Source organism: Engystomops pustulosus, chromosome 9 (genome assembly GCF_040894005.1).
Source record: "Engystomops pustulosus chromosome 9, aEngPut4.maternal, whole genome shotgun sequence".
Classification (NCBI taxonomy): Eukaryota; Metazoa; Chordata; class Amphibia; order Anura; family Leptodactylidae; genus Engystomops; species Engystomops pustulosus.
The window spans coordinates 100,285,429-100,299,892 of NC_092419.1; the positions used below are offsets into that span (position 1 = coordinate 100,285,429).

Here is a 14,464-nt window from a genome sequence, read left to right on the forward strand (position 1 = left end):
ATCGGCCCGCCCCACCGATTTGTGTCACGTGAAAGCCACCGCGATTGCAATCCCAGACGTGATCCCCGAAAAGGCAGAGAAACCCGACGGAAATGCGGATGCGGCACCTTAGTAAATAAGCCCCAATGATAACACATCTCTCCGAGGACAATACCTAACGCTCTCTGCAAGGTCAACACTTCTTATTGATCCCCTTTAAGTCAGACGACCGAAGCTTCTTACTTTGGGGAGTGAACGGCTGAGGTGCACAGACAGCAGTTTTACAGTATCCGCATCTCTCTGGGGTGAGAGTTATATAACCATCGTAAATATTGCGCAGTCAATGCTCGGCCCTTTAAATGTCCGGCCCTTTAAATTAAAACTGTGACAAGACTCCGAGAAATTCGTCTGATCATCAAATAAACAATCTCTGCTCTCATTTTAATCTGGCTAAGTGGAGCGTCCAGGATGGCCCCCACGCTCTAGGCCCCAGGCCGCCCCGATGGCTATCAGGCTCGCCCCTCTTAAACGCTCCTAATGAAATAATGAATGTTTTGCCTCTGATAACGCAATCCTTCCGCCGCTCCGGCTTCCTTCAGGAGTTTTTTTTTCCCATGCTGGGCAAAGCAGAAAGAAAAAAATTCAAAGCCATCCGTGGCCTAGGAGACTGGACGCTGCAGCGCCTGTCTGATCAATTATGCTGACCGTAATTTAACATACGCAACGCCTGGACCATAGGGAGAACGCAACATCCACAGAATATATTACTGCCAGGAGGAAGTACAGACGTGAGACGCTTCTTATAACATGCCGGCAGGTAGTTATCCTCGCTAAAGGGATCATCACAGGAGATAAGCGGATGGCAAGGACACCCAGCGCCGCTTATCTCCATAAGTAGGGGATCTTAGAGGAGAACTTATATACCTTTGCCACCACAAACAGATAAAGCAATACAGAAATAATCTTCATTATATAGATATGCAAATTAAGAGTGTATTGGAGGCGGGGGCCTGATTTACATTATCTGCTAACAGACAGTTTTAATTATTCTTTATTTATATAGTGCACACAGATTACTCAGCGCTACACAGAGCTTGCCAAATCAGTCCCTGTCCCCAATGGGGCTCACAATCTAATCAACCTACCAGTATGTTTTGGAGTGTGGGAAGAAACCGGAGGACCCGGAAGGAAACCCACGCAAACACAGAGAGAACATACAGTTGTAAGTGCTCCAAGTCCCCTCTGGAATTGTTGCCCAATATCCCCTCCTTAGTGGTGACATGTTCAGCATCTGTCTATTTTTAGGCAAAGCAGGCCCCGCCTCCAGTGCACTTGAAGGATGATTTTCATATGCAGAAAAAGGGGGATTATCTCTGGATTACTTCATCGTTTTGTGGATACAAAGGTCGTTTCCTATTTACGACCCCTATCCAGCCATACCTTTCCTGTTTATGAATGAGAAAATTTCACTTTCATCTTTATGCAAATGAGCTTCTTGGTGCAAGGCGGGCGGAGCCTTGCCATGTGAAGCACCTATTTTGTCTGGGAGTTGTTAATCAATGCATAAAGGATCGGAGTAATGATGATAAGCTTATAAAGATGAAATCAGGTGCACCAGAAGACCTGGCCTCGCCCCCTGTGCACCAAGTAGCTTATTTGCATAAAAAAAGACATTTTCTTTGAAACTTCGCATCACTGCAATTCAGTAAAGTTATATCTGGAAAGCTTATACTGCAATCTGTACAAGACTAGTGTAAGTTGGTAGACCCCCTTTAGATCTTGCTTTGTCCTCTTCACAGCCGAGTGGTCACCACAGCTGGACGCAGATGACAGCAGCGGTTTTCCAGAAGCAGATTGCCGGTTGGCCACCCCTGGGTGCCGGCACCTCCGCCTGGCTGCAGGATGAATCACGGCTCTCCTAGCATCTGTAGACATGTGCCACTGAATATGGATTACACTCCATTGTTTACATTGTGTGAGCTAAAACTCTCATGCCAGCGCGCCGACTGTCAGGGACCTGCAAAATTGTCTCCAAAACGAAAAATCCTGCACAATCGGATGATGATAACTCTGTGTCCTTGAGTAAAGGCCAGCATCGGGTTCACATATACATAATACTACTTAAAGGGATATCCTGAGCATAGCCGATTAATAGCGTTCCGAAGTCAGACCCAGTCATTGTCTATAAACAGCGCCTCTCTCGTTTGGGAGTAGTATTGCGGCTCGATATCTGAATGGAATGCTAGAGATACAGTTAGGACTGACACACTATAGCAGGGGTCAGGAACCTTTTTGGCTGAGAGAGCCATGAACGCCACATATTTTAAAATGTTATTCCGTAAGAGCCGTACTATATGCATATGCCCCTCAGAAGACAGGTAGTCTCAGTGTCACCGGTGACCCCTGCGATCTAGGTCTCGGATCGCAGTCACACGCGTGCCCCTCTACGTGGCGGCGTCCCTTTCCAAGCTCACTCACCTCTCCACGTTCCTGCTCCCATCCCGGCTGGCCAGCGAGCGCGCCGACACTCGCAGATTTAAAGGGCCAGCGCGCCATTGATTGCCGCTACCCACTTCCCAGGTTCCTATAAAGACGGCGGCTCCCAGCATTCCCTGCTGGATCTTAGTGTTTCCTGCCTATAAGGAAGCTTTACACAGTGTTTCCTTCCCAAGTGTTGACCACCCATTGTAACCCTGGACCTGTTCCTGATTCTGCTCCTTTACTGCCAGCCCTGACCTCTTGCTCCGTCCCCGACCACGCATCATTGCCGCCTGCCTGTTCCTGACCACGAAACTGCCTGGTGATCCTGTACCTCGACCTTGGCTGCCACTGTGGACAAGTCGCACCTGTGGAACGACCTGGTGGTACTACGCTGCAGCAATACCATCCTGCTTTGCGGCGGGCTCTGGTGAAGACCGGGTGCCACTTAGATTCCGGTCCCAGGTGTTTGCTTACATCATCGTCCGCGGTGGTCCAGGGGGTTCACTACTCCAAATCCTGACACCCACCACATGCCTCCAGTAGATAGGTAGCCCCAGCACATGCCTCCCAGTAGATAGGTAGCCCCAGCACATACCCCCAGTAGATAGGTAGCCCCAGCACATACCTCCAGTAGATAGGTAGCCCCAGCACATACTCCCAGTAGATAGGTAGCTACAGCACATACCTCCAGTAGATTTATTCACTATTTATTCACTATTTATTACAGATCTGTCTAAGAGCCAGATGCAGCCAACAAAAGAGCCACATCTGGCTCCCGAGCCATAGGTTCCCTAGCCCTGCACTATGGTGTATTACGAGTGCAGTAGCCTTATTTTTAGCCAATTCCACATGATCCCTTTAAGGGATTATTTCTTTTTTAGCGTGATATGCACATCTGGTGGTTAATAGAAGTGCATTTAGCATTTTTCGTGTGTGCAGCGTAAATGCTGTGTCATGTGAGATTAAGGAGCTTTGGCTAGCACCCGGGGGAGCAGGTGCCCGGCTTAAAGAGCGAACAGTCTAACAGAGTAGATACACACAGACACAGATCAACAGCGACAGAGGAGTCATTTACCCATCGTATGTCCCACTCATCAGTAAAGAGGAGATTAATATTTAGGGCATTGCGACGCCCGGCTCCGAGTACTAATTTCATCTGATCCCGGAATTTCTCTCTTTTAGATCCAACCTTAATTTAAGTGGGAAAAAGATGGGAATCAGCACAATCTCCACCATGGCTTGAGGATGATAACACGGTATAAGTAGCATCAGAAGATCCCATGGTGTGCAAATAACAATGACAGCCACAGCCATGTGCCCCCGATAAGGTGTCAGCCTTTACAGTACAAGACACAGGACCCACACAGTGCCATCTCCAAGGGTCCTTTACTATAACAGCCACAGGACCTCAGATATTTGTAACCAAGAGACCCACATAAAGTGACAGCTATAGGATCCCTATAATGTAACAGCCACAAGATGCCCTTAGAGTGCCAGGCACAGGCCCCCCCATTAAGTAACATCCATGGGACCTCCATAGCGTGCAGGCTACAGGACCCCTATAATGTAACAGCCAAAAGACCCGCATAGAGTGCCAGCTTCCTGACCCTATGGCAGGCAAAGGTCACATGAACCCTACAAAGTAACATCCATAGGACCCTCATAGAGGGACAGCTACAGGACCCATTCACAGTAACAGCCACACGACTCCCATAGAGGGACAGCTACAGGACCCATATAAAGTAACATCCACAGGACAGCCATGGGATCTCCAAGCAGCAGCATCCACAAGTTCCTCATATATTGTTACTATAGGAAACCCTACACGTCAGAGGTCATACTCCGCACAAAGCCCCAGGCTTTTTATTGCCCCCCGATATTAATCCTGAGTTGGTGCAAATAAGGAATTCAGTCTTCAGTCTATTCGTATATATTTGCAATCCCATACAGCAGGTATTTGCTGCAGTACACAGGATTTCAAAGACTCCCTATAAAATCATAATGGGGAAATATAATGTGTGCTGCGTAAGCACTAAAGAAATGCCCGATCCGAGGCTGCGGTCTATGGGGCCATTACTAGGGATTATGAGGCTGCAGTCTATAGGGCCATTACTAGGGATTATGAGGCTGCAGTCTATAGGGCCATTACTAGGGATTATGAGGCTGCAGTCTATAGGGCCATTACTAGGGAATATGAGGCTACCGTCTATAGGGCCATTACTAAGGATTATGAGTCTGCGGTCTATAGGGCCGTCACTAAGGATTATTAGGCTGCGGTCCATATATCCATCACTAGGGATTATGAGGCTGTGGGCTATAGGGCCGTCACTAAGGATTATGAGGCTGCGGTCTATAGGACCATTACTAAGGATTATGAGGCTGCGGTCTGTAGGGCCTTCAATAAGGATTATGAGGCTGCGGTCTATAGGGCCATTACTAGGGATTATGAGGCTGCGGTCTATAGGGCCGTCACTAAGGATTATGAGGCTACGGTCTATAGGGCCGTCACTAAGGATTATGAGGCTACGGTCTATAGGGCCATTACTAAGGATTATGAGGCTGCGGTCTGTAGGGCCTTCAATAAGGATTATTAGGCTGCGTTCTATAGGGCCACTACTAGGGATTATGAGGCTACGGTCTATAGGGCCGTCACTAAGGATTATGAGGCTACGGTCTATAGGGCCGTCACTAAGGATTATGAGGCTGCGGTCTAAGGATTATGAGGCTACGGTCTATAGGGCCATCAATAAGGATTATGAGGCTACGGTCTATAGGGCCATTACAAGGGATTATGAGGCTGTGGTCTATAGGGCCGTCACTAAGGATTATGAGGCTACGGTCTATAGGGCCATTACTAGGGATTATGAGGCTGTGGTCTATAGGGCCATTACTAAGGATTATGAGGCTACGGTCTATAGGGCCATTACTAAGGATTATGAGGCTGCGGTCTATAGGGCAGTTACTAAGGATTATTAGGCTGCGGTCTATAGGGCCATTACTAGGGATTATGAGGCTGTGGTCTATAGGGCAGTTACTAAGAATTATGAGGCTGCGGTCTATAGGGCCGTGACTAAGGATTATGAGGCTGCAGTCTATAGGGCAATTACTAGGGATTATGAGGCTGTGGTCTATAGGACGATTATTAACAGTCTCCAACCTATAGGGCCATTATTAAGGATTATAAGGCTTCAGTCCATGGGGTCATCGCTAACAGTCTACAGGCTATAGGGCCATTACTAAGCACAGTCTGCAGCATATAGGGTCATTACTATGTGCAGAGTCAGCTATCTGTAGGGGCATTTCAAGCACAGTCTGTAGTCTATAGGGATATTAGTTTACACAGTCTGTAGTGGCATTACTTTGCACAGCCTGCAGTCTATGGGGCTATTACTAAGCACAATCTGTAGTCTATACAGACATTATTAGGCACAGTCTGCAGTCTATAGGACCATTAGTTTACAATCTGCAGTCTATAGGACCATTAGTTTACAGTCTGCAGTCTATAGGGTCATCACTCACCCTTAAAACCCTTTTTTTTTAACGGATAACGCTGTTGTCAGCTCTGTGTTAAAAGACGGCGGCTTATACACCAGTAACAATGGAGCAGCGGAGCTGTGATGGATTACGCCAATCTTTCACTCTGACTTCCATCGCTGCGCCATCCGTCCACCCAGACCCCAATCATTCTCCTTCTCATTTCCAGAAATCCTTCTAACGTCAGATTAGTCTTATTATTATTCTTATTTTTCTCCTTATATCAAGTCTGGGCCTTTGATGGCGGCTTAAATCATAATGTGACTGTGATCCACACTCAGATGGTGAAGGACGCCAGCACTCATGTTGATGTATACGGAATATGTGCCAAGCAACGCCCACGAATAGCGCTAAATCCTAAGAGGAAAGCAGAAACTAACAAAGAAAAAACTCAAGAACCAAGATCCATTCATCTCCACAGCCAAAGCTGCAAGTTTTATACAAGTCTTTCATCTAAACCTTCACAATATCAGAGAAGTCATTGGCAGAGCTGGAAAAATATATCTAATATAGGGTACAGATTGTTAGATTTAAAGGGATAGCAAAACCCTGTTATTAAAGGGATGCTCTAGACAGAAAGGATTCGGGCCTAACTTTTCAGCTGTGTTTCCCACGGCAACCAATAACAGTCTAGCTTTCATATTGTCACAGCAGTTTTAGAAATGAGAGCTGGAAAGGGATTGGTTGATTTGGACAACATAACTATTACATAGTGTTGACAAATTGGCCCTAAATTATATTATGTCATTGCGGAGTAGACCTTTGTAGGAGGACATTTTTCACCCCGTAATGTATGGGAGTCACCTGGCAGACACTATAATTGAGATCTTTGGCACACAAGATCGTGGGTCCTTCGGCTGTGAATGTCTGAGTTTCTTCGGAAAACCTTTTTTTTGTTGCATATACTGATCCCCTTTCCGAGCAATATAACACTCGACTTATAAGTATATAAACAGAAATTTCTTGTGCCCGATCCGTCACAATAACATACTCCTTGTGGTGCCCAAATACATCCATACGGTGCCCAAACACTGTGCCCAACACTATCAAATATTAAAGTTAGGGAATGAATAGGTATCTGTGCAGATCTGAACGACAAGTGTGAAATCGTAGTATACAGGCCATCCATGCAAATAGCGCCCCCATTAGGTGATTTGACCAAAACGAAATATTTCAATGGTCCAATAACATTGCACATGATAGCAATATAATTTCTCCTGAAGAGTCACCTTTATATCACATCTTCCACATCCATTGATGAAGCCGCGTTGTGGTTTGTGTCCATGGCTGGCAGAATTGATGTAAATCGGTGGACACTTGTTATTTTCCCAAGACATTTAACAAACAAAGCAGGAGTGAGCATCTGTCATGTCGCTGCTGGTGACCAGGGGCACAGCGGGCCACCGGATGAGAACGGCGGCGAACGTGGAGGCTTAGCATCTCCTCTACTAGGGGAGCACAATGCTGATCCACACAGTTCCTATAGTAAATGCATTTACATAACTCTGACTAAAGCAGATTTTATGATACTGAAAACAAGCTGGATATTAGACAAGAACATCGCCACTCTTGTCTATGGGACATTTCTGATATAACACTTATTAACTGAAAGACGCCTCAGCTGCAATACCGAACACAAACTTAGGATAAGAGTGGCACTATTTAGTTAAAAAAAGCCGACTTTGGGCAGCCACCACACCCTCACACCTGAAGAAGTCTTTGACTCTTTGTCCTTTCTACAAATTTTCTTGCCTCTTGACCCCATTGCAGATTTCTTCATGCGTCACCATTGACTCCCACTCACACAAAAAGGGGCAGATTTACTTACCCGGTCCTGTCGCGATCCCGCGACACGTTGTCCGATGAGGATTCGGGTCTGCCGCGAATCCTTCGCTTCTGCGCCGAGGTCCGCCGGAGTTCACCTATTTCTTCCCGATGAATGTGAGTGCTTGATCTTGCAACACAATCACGTTTTTAAAATCTGCAGTTTTTCCGAATCCGTCGGGTTTTCGTTCGGCCACACCCCCCGATTTCCGTCACGTGCATGCCGGTGCTGATGCGTCAAAATCCGATCGCGTGCACCAAAATCCCGGGGCAATTCAGGGAAAATCGGCGCAAATCGGAAATATTCGGGTAACACGTCGGGAAAACGTGAATCGGGCCCTTAGTAAATGACCCCCTATGAGTCTATATAAATGCATGTCCTCATATCCTCTAAACTTCCAGCCCACCTGCAACGTCTCAAACTGGTAAATCCACCTCTAGCCTCTTTTCCCCTACTCATCTTCCAACATCTACACTGCTTTCCCAATGCCCAAAGAGGTTAAATGTATCCCTGACATTCAAAGATATCCACAACCTTCTCCACCATACAACTAAGTATCTAGATACCTCCTCAGATGGAATCCCCTCCTATCTGGACCTTAAACAGCCTTTAAAGGCAACCAGAAAACCCACTATTTGGAAAAGGTCTACAACCTGCAGATACTCTGTTCCCCCATCGATAACACCTCAGCAGCTTCTAAGATTGCGTGGGTGGTCTCTTGGTCAAGGTCCTCTCCTCTCCTAGTCTATTAGTTCTTGTTGCTGATACTTGTTCCAACATTTACAAATTGTGCTTCCTCTGAATGGCCCACCATATGTTCTCTCAGCATATTTTACAGATCCGCCATGATTTATGATGACATCCAGCTTCCATCTCCTTTACATCACTCTACACTGGAGCCTGAATGTCAGGAATCATTAACCGGGCAGCCATATATCACTGTCACTAATTTTCCCTTTTTTATGACCGAATGTAATTATTTTCTGTCGGTCTCCGGCTTCGCTCGCTCTGCATAAGCAAAGGGGACGCAAGATTTAAGGCTAATTACTTACATCCAGAGACCTGCTTCTTTTCACTTATAAGACTCTTCCTTCTTCTGATCCTCTGCCTGGGTCCTAATGAGTTCCTATACACGAAGCATGGACATATGTCATGGAGCAACCAGCTGGCTGCTTATTTTACGGAACATTATATATAATTTTTTTTGCTATTTTTGACCGTGACCTCAGCAAGGGGCAGAGATGTACAAAGACTCATCAATGAAAGCCTGTCGTGATACACCAAGATGATACACGTCACTTTCCTCCTTCTGATGTTTCGAGGGGACAAAAACGATAAGAAATTCTTCAACTCAATGGCAAAAAAATTACTTTACTGTCTGTTTTAAAGGGATTATTGCCCCCAAGCACAACGTATCAGCTTTTATGAGCTTTATAAGCTTCTTGAGAACGCGAGTGTCTTACATGGTCATCCATACGCTAATTGCCGTCTCTCCGACTTCAGAAACCACCAAGTATCATCTGTTATCGCCAGTGGAGGCTTCTACTAGCGATACATATTCCCTGCAGTGACCACTAGAGGAAATATGTAGTATTACATGACAACAGATGAATAGCTGACCATGTACTGAAGATCGGACTGGATCCAACAGTATTATAGAAAATGTTTGTTTTACTGCGTAGTCATGTTGTATTCTAGTTATGTATCCTACTGATGCCTTTTGATTATTGTCTATCCAATATACAAAGAGCCCCTTGAGAAATGTGCAATACTTCATTTCACCTTTGGTGGCGCTGCAGGGAAATTAGGCAACTGTTTTCTGGTTCCACCAAAGATTACAGAAATCTATAATGTGGATAACTTCCTATAATGTAGGATAGCTGTTCAAAATGGCCACCATGACCTTCCTGCCAGCACCTGATAAGTTTTGACCTGAATATATATGAAGTCAGATGCAGGTAGGACACAGATATTGTCTTTCTTGCATGGCTGAGTTAGGTAAAATTTCTGTAATTACGTAAATAAATCAGTAGACCTGGGAGTAAGAGCAGGTCTCAACACCATCTAGACCGTGCCATCGTGCTGCAATACGGGTATTTTAAGTGTGTCATGAGTAAGCTGTCCTTAAAAGTCCTCCTGAGAGTTGTAAGAGGCCATCAGTCAGGTTACTATAAGTCTATAGTTCTGTTCAGCCTTACTGCACATCTGTGTAATGTCCTCGGCACTCCGGTGGCTCTTCTGCTCCGCTGCTGAGTTTTCGTGGGCCAGCTCATGGCATTACAAGCCATCCCCAGCTAATCAGGTACTTCCTCTAGCTAAGCAGAGTAGCGTACCTACCTCCAAAGAAAATCGCATAAACAAAGCTTCCGTCAAAAGTTCCTGTCTTTGTAACTTGCCTCTTGTTGCCCGTCCTTGTCCTGTTCATCTCCTACGTTGACCTTGACTTGCCTTTGATTTAACATCTCAGCTGCCTGCCCTAAATTATGGAGTCATTACAAACTCTGACCTCAGCTTGTTCCTGACTACTCTTCTGCCTCATTCCCTTCGCAGCAATGTCATAGGCAGGGCCGCCACTTGGAAGTTTGGGTTCCCTTACTGGCAAATTTTGGAGGCCCCCCCACAGAATGATAATCCGACCCTGTGCTAGGCTTTACAATCACCTTCAGCAGGAACACTTCAAGAGGTAGCGACAGGGTGATTTCCCAAAAGCAAAATCCACATCCTTGTGTAGGTGTTAAAGGTTGGAAACCAGGGAGATCTCTTAACGGACATCTACCACCAGGATGAAGGATTGTAAACCAAGCACACTGACATACTGGTGTGTGCCCCCTCTGACAGGAGCTGCTTTTCTTTTAGCTTCTTATGCCCTTCAGGCTCTTTTGCATAATTTTTTTTTTTATAAACCAAAGCATAAGGAGCTAAAAGAAGGGCAGATCCTGTCAAAGGGGGCACACACCAGTATGTCAGTGTGCTTGGTTTACAACCCTTCATCCTGGTGGTAGATATCCGTTAAGAGATCTCCCTGGTTTCCAACCTTTAACACCTACACAAGGATATGGACTTTGCTTTTGGGATATCACCCGGTTACTACCTCTTGAAGTGTTTCTGCTGAAGGTGATTGTAAAGCCTAGCACAGAGCCAGATTATCATTCTGTGGGAGGGGGTACAAAATTTGCCAATCAGGGAACCCATACTTCCAAGTGGCGGCCCTGCCTAGGCTTCTTGGGCCCACTACCCACACTATGGTCCATGCTCAGTCACCTACCTCCGGGACCTCTGCCTGTAAAATTTAACTCAATGCAGTGCCTGATCCAAAGCCGTCTGGGGGAGAGAACGGCGTATTCTATGCGTATAGCGTACAACATATACCTGAGGGTCATCTCTGCTGAATGTCCAAATCCCAGACCTATGACTATAATATTCCAAATAACCAAATTATACCTAATGGTATTAACTAAAATCTAAAATGTCACAATAATGCTATATATATAATATTCATCATTTTGGTGTTACATATTATATAACTACATTATGTGCTGTCATATGTCACAAACTAAAAAAATCGAGCTAAATGCCGACCAATACTTGTCAGGTCACAAAGTAAGAGGTAACCTCAACCCTTACATCCGGCCTGATTCCTTCTGGAGAATCATTCATAGGAGGGGGTGTAAATAATCTGAAGCCATGCATCTTATTGTGCTGACCTGTGCAGATATACATAACACCGCTGCACTGCTACTAGGGGAGATTTCATGGATTTGCATCCAAATATGGAGAAGGAGGAAACACTGAAGCTTCTAACAATCGAAAATCCACGTCCCGTAATAACAACAATAGGAAATGTGAATCCAATTCAAATGAAAAAAGTATAATAATTAATAATAAATAAATAATGTAATCTAAATAATACGTATATATGCAAAAAATAGAAAAAAATGAGATTAAATAAAAATGAATAGTTACAATAATTCGGTAACTCCGCAGGCTGCTTAGTGTAAATGTGCTGCCCGAATACTTGACTTACTAGAGGAGACGCCACAAACACTAATCAGACAATGTATTGTGATGCTTGACACGGACCCTTCATCCGCTACAAAGTAGCAGGACCATCTGTAGAAGCTCATGACAAGAGGTTTGAAGGGCACTTCACCGCAATCCTAGCAGATCCACACAATACAGACACCACGTATCCACGTCTAGTCACAATACACCTTATAACTGGTTACACGTGGCCTCACAATATAGGACACTAAATAGTAGTAGTGCTGCTAATTGATCAACTCAGTTGTAATGTTCAAGATATATGACGTCCTTTGATCATTATGCAACCAAGTATGTTAGGCTGCAACACAAATTACTGTATGTAACTTTATTGTTTTGTTAAAAATAAATTAAAAAAAGACTTAAAAAAAATAATAAGCAACAATGTTTCTATTTTACTTATTCTACTTAAATACATTTTTTATTATTATTATTTGCGATTATTTTTTTTAAATTCATTCTGGTATTGTTATTCTTTATAATTATTAATAATATTTTATTATTATTATTATTATTATTTTTATTATTGCCATATTAATAAGTGACATTTTTCATTTCTTTTTTTTTTTTTATGTTGAGCTGTTTTTCTATTATTATTTTTAATTACTAGCTATTATTTACCATATTTTTCTTACCAGTGGTGATAGTCCATTATTATTATTAGTATAATGTATTACTTTTATTATTAATGATATTGTTTATTAGCAATTGGGGGGGGGGGGGGGGGTCATCATTTGTATTATTATTTTTGTAGTATCTCATTATTCTCATTAAAAATAATAGTTTTATTATTAGTGGTTATACTTTTATTTTTGACTATTTTTATTAATATTTATCTTTATTAGGGGTGGTAGTATTTTTTATTATTTAATATATATATAATTTTAATTATTTTATTGTTATATTTATTAGTATATTTTTTCAGATTTTTTTTTAACACTACTGGGAACATCATAATTGTCCATAATATAATTCTCTGAATTAAATATGTTATTCTAAAATGATGACAATGTAAATTTTATGAGAAAAGCACAACTGACACTGGGCTATGTCGGAATATCAAGGGGAACGTACTGGGAAGCTATCATGAAAAAGTTAATCTAGTCCTGCATTTATATAAAAGAGCAACACGACTGACCTATAACCCCCCGATGACAGTGAAGTTTTATTTTCACCCCAGTGGGAATTTAACCAAGACGAGGTCATTGAGGTGAAATTGTATTAAAGACGCTCAGTGGTAGGAATTTCATCCCTAGAAGGAATATACACGTATCTTGATAATATATTATAGTCCTTAGGGCCTGCAACCCTACATTATGAGGTTACTTTTTAGGAAGAATATCCCAAATTCCAGGTAACCCCCCCCCCCCCCCCCCCGCCGTTCCTCGCTCACCTTTAAACAGTGGAATACCCTTGGCTGTTATGTGAGGTCCAGCATCCAGACCATGAGGCTGAAGCTTGCTGTCCTCGGTCGCTTAGTCCGTAGACCCCAACACTGGAAGAACGTCTTGAAGATGCTGAGAGTTTGGGCTAGGGTCTAGGTAGAGGAGTTCAGATTTGAGGACCAGGGTCCATCCTGGCGCTGGGCACATGGAAGGAAGTTGTGTCCAGATCTTATCAGATTGTTGGGTTGAGTGAAGGTGTCCTCATGAGTCCTGGAGTGATTGGGTCATGTCTTGTTGACAGTTTTTTTTGGGGGGTGACATGCGTTCAGTGACCTATATCCAAATTAATGTACTAGTTATAAGTACTACGACAGACAAGGGTTTGATCTTGTCCTGGACTAGTGGACTGTTGGGTTTTGTACTTTAGGAGTTCCTTAAGATAATGTTGTAACCCCCAGAAAGTTGAAGGACCTGAGTCTACCAACACTTGTAAGTATGAAAGAGAGGAACTTGTAGGAAGTCCTGTCCTTGCAATAGTTGGTAGGTGAGGTCTTCACTGAACTCTGGCAGGTCCCAAGCTACCTGCCATGATGCTCTGGAGGTCTGGCCCTGCTTGCACTTGACGGACCACTTTGTAAGAATGATATCCTCTGGTCAGCTTGTCTTCACCAGTATTTTGGGGTTATGTCTTCAGGTCTTCTGCTAGGTCTGAGGTCTTCTACTGCCTTCAGAAGGAGTATAGGGGTGACCCCTAGATTTCAGGAGAAGGATGTGGACTGTTGCAAAGGGCAAGGCTCCTGACCTGCAAGCATTGGTGTTCTGGAGTGATGTCCTGTCCTCACAAGTGAAGTCTTGAGAAGGTCTGATGCCTTCAGGAAAGTCTTAAGAAGGTCTGATGCCTTCAGGAAAGTCTTGAGAAGGTCTGATGCCTTCAGGAAAGTCTTGGGAAGGTCTGATGCCTTCAGGAAAGTCTTGAGAAGGTCTGATGCCTTCAGGAAAGTCTTGAGAAGGTCTGATGCCTTCAGGAAAGTCTTGAGAAGGTCCGATGCCTTCAGGAAAGTCTTGAGAAGGTGTACAGCCTTCAGTGAAGTCTTGGGGGCTCCTCAGTGAGCCATGTGGGGTCTTCCTGCAGCCCCTGCTTGTACTGATGACTACTCCGGGATGCTGCTGCTCAGTGACTGCTGCTCCTCTCGCTGCCGCGGCTGATGTTATGGTCGGT

The 14,464-nt window shown here is 44.2% G+C and overlaps 1 protein-coding gene across 1 annotated transcript in view; it reads right to left on the bottom strand.

The window, feature by feature from the left end:
• The window catches only part of FAM163B (family with sequence similarity 163 member B), a 56,167-nt gene extending 41,703 nt beyond the window's left edge, over positions 1-14,464 (bottom strand). The window contains exon 1 of the mRNA XM_072124686.1: positions 13,254-14,464. The gene's annotated coding sequence lies outside the window, so the exon portion shown is untranslated. The remainder of the gene's footprint in view (positions 1-13,253) is intronic.